Here is a 6,022-nt window from a genome sequence, read left to right as displayed (position 1 = left end):
GTCCCATTTGTCAATTCTTGCTCTTAGAGCATACGCTATTGGTGTTCTGTTCAGAAACTTTCTCCCTGTACCGATGTCCTCAAGGGTCTTCCCCAGTTTCTTTTCTATTAGCTTCAGAGTGTCTGGCTTTAAGTGGAGGTCCTTGATCCATTTGGATTTGAGCTTAGTACAAGGAGACAAGGATGGATCAATTCACATTCTTCTGCATGCTGACCTCCAGTTGAACCAGCACCATTTGTTGAAAAGGCTATCTTTTTTCCATTGGATGTTTTCACCCTCTTTGTCGAGGATCAAGTGGCCATAGGTGTGTGGGTTCATTTCTGGATCTTCAATCCTGTTCCATTGATCCTCCTGCCTGTCACTGTACCAATACCATGCAGTTTTTAACACTATTGCTCTGTAGTATTGCTTGAGGTCAGGGATACTGATTCCCCCAGATTTCCTTTTGTTGCTGAGAATAGTTTTAGCTATCCTGGGTTTTTTGTTGTTCCAGATGAATTTGATAATTGCTCTTTCTAACTCTGTGAAGAATTGAGTTGGGATTTTGATGGGTATTACATTGAATCTGTATAGTGCTTTAGGCAAAATGGCCATTTTAACTATATTGATTCTACCGATCCATGAGCATGGGAGGTTTTCCCATTTTTTGAGGTCTTCTTCCATTTCCTTCTTCAGAGTCTTGAAGTTCTTGTCATACAGATCTTTCACATGTTTGGTAAGAGTCACCCCAAGATATTTTATACTGTTTGTGGCTATTGTGAAGGGGGTCATTTCCCTAATTTCTTTCTCAGCCTGCTTATCCTTTGAGTATAGGAAGGCCACTGATTTGCTTGAGTTGATTTTATAACCTGCCACTTTGCTGAAGTTGTTTATCAGCTGTAGGAGCTCTCGAGTGGAGTTCTTTGGGTCACTTAGGTAGACTATCATGTCGTCTGCAAATAATGATAGTTTGACTTCTTCCTTTCCAATTTGTATCCCTTTGACCTCCTTATGTTGTCGAATTGCCCGAGCTAGTACCTCAAGTACAATATTGAAAAGATAAGGAGAAAGGGGGCAGCCTTGTCTGGTCCCTGATTTCAGTGGGATTGCTTCAAGTTTCTCTCCATTTAGTTTGATGCTGGCTACCGGTTTGCTGTATATTGCTTTTACTATGTTTAGGTATGGGCCTTGAATTCCTGTTCTCTCCAAGACTTTAAGCATGAAGGGATGCTGAATTTTGTCAAATGCTTTTTCAGCATCCAATGAAATGACCATGTGGTTTTGTTCTTTGAGTTTGTTTATGTAGTGGATTGTATTGATGGATTTCCGTATATTGAACCAACCCTGCATTCCCGGGATAAAGCCTACTTGATCATGGTGGATGATCGTTTTGATGTGTTCTTGGATTCGGTTGGCAAGAATTTTATTGAGTATTTTTGCATTGATGTTCATAAGGGAAATTGATCTGAAGTTCTCTTTCTTTGTTGGATCTTTGTGTGGCTTTGGTATCAGCGTAATTGTGGCTTCATAGAAGGAATTGGGTAGTGTTCCTTCTGTTTCTATTTTGTGGAATAGTTTGAAGAGTATTGGTGTTAACTCTTCTTTGAAGGTCTGGTAGAATTCTGCACTGAAGCCATCTGGTCCTGTGCTTTTTTTGGTTGGAAGACTTTCTATGACTCCTTCTATTTCTTTAGGCATTATGGGACTGTTTACATGGTCTAGTTGGTCCTGATTTAATTTTGGTATTTGGTATCTGTCAAGGAAATTGTCCATTTCCTCCAGATTCTCCAGTTGTGTTGAGTATAGGCTCTTGTAGTAGGATCTGATGATTTTTTGGATTTCCTCAGTTTCCGTTGTTATATCTCCCTTTTCATTTCTAAGTTTGTTAATTTGGATACTTTCTCTGTGCCTTTTGGTCAGTCTGGCTAAGGGTTTATCTATCTTGTTGATTTTCTCAAAGAACCAGCTCCTGGTTTTGTTGATTTTTTGTATGGTTCTCTTTGTTTCTACTTGATTGATTTCGGCCCTGAGTTTGATGATTTCCTGCCTTCTACTCCTCCTGGGCGAAATAGCTTCCTTTTGTTCTAGGGCTTTCAGGTGTGTCATTAAGCTGGTAATGTATGCTCTCTCCATTTTCTTTTTGGAGGCACTCAGGGCTATGGGTTTTCTTCTTAGCACTGCTTTCATTGTGTCCCATAGATTTGGGTTTGTTGTGTTTTCATTTTCATTGTGTTCTAAAAAGTCTTTAATTTCTTTCTTTATTTCTTCCTTGACCAAGGTATAATTGAGTAGAGTATTGTTCAGTTTCCACGTGTATGTGGGCTTTCTGTTGTTTCTGTTGCTATTGAAGACCACTTTTACTCCATAGTGATCAGATAGGAGGCATGGGATTAGTTCGATCTTCTTATATTTGTTGAGGTCTGTCTTGTGACCAATTATATGGTCGATTTTGGAGAAGGTACCATGAGGTGCTGAGAAAAAGGTATATTCTTTTGTTTTAGGATAGAATGTTCTATATATATCTGTTAAATCTAATTGGTCCAAAGCTTCAATTAGTTTCATTGTGTCCCTGTTTAGTTTCTGTTTTCCTGATCGGTCCATTGAGGAAAGTGCAGTGTTGAAGTCACCCACAATTATTGTGTTAGGTGCAATGTGTGCTTTTAGTTTTAATAAAGTTTCTTTTACGAAAGAGGGTGCCCTTGCATTTGGGGCATTGATGTTCAGGATTGACAGTTCTTCTTTTTGTATTTTTCCTTTGACCAGCAAGAAGTGTCCCTCAGGGTCTCTTTTGATGACTTTGGGTTGAAAGTCAATTTTATCTGATATTAAAATGGCTACTCCAGCTTGTTTCCTGAGACCATTTGCTTGTAAAATTGTCTTCCAGCCTTTTACTCTAAGGTAGTGTTTGTCTTTGACCCTGAGGTGTGTTTCCTGTAAGCAGCAAAATGTAGGGTCCTGTTTACGTATCCATTCAGTTAGTCTGTGTCTTTTTATTGGGGCATTAAGTCCATTGATGTTAAGAGATATTAAGGAATAGTGATTGTTACTTCCTATCATTTTTGACGTTATTTTTTAAATTTGAATGCTTAACTTCTTTTGGGTTTGATGAAAGGTTACTATCTTGCTTTTTCCAGGGTGAAGTTTCCCTCCTTGTATTGGTGTTGTCCTCCTATTATCCTTTTTAGGGCCGGGTTTGTGGATAGATATTGGGTAAACTTGGTTTTGTCATGAAATATCTTAGTTTCTCCATCTATGGTGATTGAGAGTTTTGCTGGATATAGTAGTTTTGGTTGGCATTTGTGTTCTCTTAGAGTCTGCATGAGATCTGCCCAGGACCTTCTAGCCTTCATAGTCTCAGGTGAAAAGTCTGCTGTGATTATGATAGGTCTTCCTTTATATGTTACTTGGCCTTTTTCTCTTACTGCCTTTAGTATTCTTTCTTTGTTTAGAACATTTGGTGTTTTGATTATTATGTTACGGGAAGTATTTCTGTTCTGGTCCAGTCTGTTTGGAGTTCTGTAGGCTTCTTGTATATTCATGGGCATCTCTCTCTTTAGGTTAGAGAAGTTTTCTTCCATAATTTTATTGAAGATGTTTGCTGGCCCTTTAAGTTGTAAATCTTCACTCTCATCTATGCCTATAATCCTTAGGTTTGGTCTTCTCATTGTGTCCTGGATTTCCTGGATATTTTGGGTTACAAGCTTTTTGCATTTTGCATTTTCTTTAACTGTTGAGTCCATGGTTTCTATGGAATCTTCAGCATCTGAGATTCTTTCTTCTCTCTCTTGTATTCTGTTGTTGATATTTGCATCTCTGTCCCCTGATTTCTTCCCAAGGCTTTCTATCTCCAAAGTTGTCTCCCTTTGAGTTTTCTTAGTTGTTTCTACTTCTGATTTTAGATCCTGGATGGTTTTGCTTAGCTCCTTCACTTGCATGTTTGTGTTTTCCTGTAATTTTTTAAGAGATTTTTGTGTTTCCTCTTTCATGACCTCAGCCTGTTGACCAAAGTTCTCCTGTATTTCTTTAAGAGATTTTTGTGTTTCGTCTTTCATGACCTCAGCCTGTTGACCAAAGTTCTCCTGTATTTCTTTCAGTGTTTTTTGCATTTCCTCCTTGTTGGCTTTTGTATTCTCCTGGATTTCTTTCAATGATTTTTGTGTTTCCCTTGCAAGGGCTTCTAACTTTTGATCCATTTTCTCCTGAATTTCTTTATGTATGTCCTTCATCTGTTCCTGTACCAGCATCATGACCAGTGATTTTAAATCCAAATCTTGTTTTACTGGTGTCTTGGGGTATCCAGGACATGTTGGTAGAGGAGAATTGGGTTCAGATGTTGCCATATTGCCTTGATTTCTGTTAGTGACGTTCCTGCGTTTGCCTTTTGCCATCTAGTTCTCACTTGTGTTAGTTTATCTTGTCAGTGCTGGACTCACCAGTGCAAGCTGCCCCTTTCCAGTTGGCCTCTGGTGCACAGCTTATCTCCTGCACTGCTTGTAGACAGTGTGCTGCTGCCCAGGCTGTTCTGATCCCAAAGCAGGCACCCGAAGGCTCCCGCTGGTGCCCGCTGGATTCACTGGAGCACACTGACTTCTCCCAGCTGGCCGCCCGGAAGCCCAGCTAGCCACTTGCAGGACTTGGAGATGTGATGCTGCCGCCCAGACTGATCTGGATCCGGAAGCGGAGAGAGTAGAGCTGAGGGCTTCCGCCTGAGGCCTTGCCCCAGATTGTGTCTGTGGACCAGATGGAGCCTGTGTGCACCCCCAGGGAGTGCCGACGGTGTATGCTACTGTGACCTCCCCTGTGTTCCGCTCACTCCGCTGGGCAGCCGATCCGCCAACCGGGCTGGCGCACACAAGGTTAGCCTGGCCGCCCAGTCCCTGAGTCCAGGCAAAAGCCTGGGAGGCCAAGGTCCGAGCAAAGTTCCCCTAGGGCTATGACTGTTAATTGGGTCCGCCAGGTGACTAGGATGGTGAGCGTGCGCGCCTGCGCTCCCTGAAAGCGCCGGGAGAGTCTGCTTTGCTAACAATCACCTGGGCGGGTTGACTCACAGATGGCCCACCAAGCCGCCCAGTTCTTGGGGTCAGTCCTGTGCCTTTTGGGGCCTGGACCCCCGCTTTGTTAGCCTTAGGCTATGCCTGTTACAGGTCTGCCCGCCAGAGCTCTCTGTCGTCCTGCAGGCAAAATGGCGGCGGCGCGCACGCTGGCCTGGGCAAAAAACCTCCTGGCTGGGTTGGCACCCCGATGGCCCCCCAACCTGCCCAGGGACTGGGTGCAGGCCAACGCCCGTCAGGCTCAGACCACCGCGGTGTTGGCCTCGGATTATGTTTGTGTACCTCAGTCTGTCAGATCCCTGGAGTATGGAACCAAGATGGATGCACCTCTCCTGACTGGTGGGAGGCCGAGTTCTGAAGTGGCCTCCGTGCAGGAAAGGCGCCGCACAACTGCAGCTGCTTGCTGCCCGGCTGGTCAGCGAAGGTCAGTGGTCGTGGGCGCAGGGCCTAACTGGTCCCTGTGACGCCTTGGTTCCACTGCTGATGGCCCTTCAGCTGGAGCAGCCACTGCTGCCGCTGCCGCCACCGCCGCTGCCGCCGATAATCTCAGAAAATTTGATAAAAATAAAGGGCATACTGGGACACAAAACAAATATTAACAAATTATGAAAAATTAAGGTAACTCTACTTAAACTATCTGACCTCAATCTAAAATTAATAGCAAATGAATCTCTAATAATGCACAAACTCATGGAGACTAAACAACATATTACTAAATCTTAAATGTGTCAAAAAACAAATTAAGATTTTTTTTTAAATTTATCATATTAAATGAAGACACAACAGAACCATAGCTCTGGGACACTTTACAAACAATTTGAAGAGGGGAATATATGACTCTACTGCTGTTCCCTGAGAGTCTTTGCCAGAGCCTGTTCAATACAGATATGAATGCTAGCAGCCAACAATCAAAACAAGGATGGGGATCCCAATGGAGGAGTTAGGGGAAGGACTAAAGGATCTGAAGGGTATTGCAACCCCCTTCAGAAAGA

This window comes from Apodemus sylvaticus, chromosome 4, assembly GCF_947179515.1.
Source record: "Apodemus sylvaticus chromosome 4, mApoSyl1.1, whole genome shotgun sequence".
Lineage (NCBI taxonomy): Eukaryota > Metazoa > Chordata > Mammalia > Rodentia > Muridae > Apodemus > Apodemus sylvaticus.
This window is presented reverse-complemented; position numbering follows the sequence as displayed.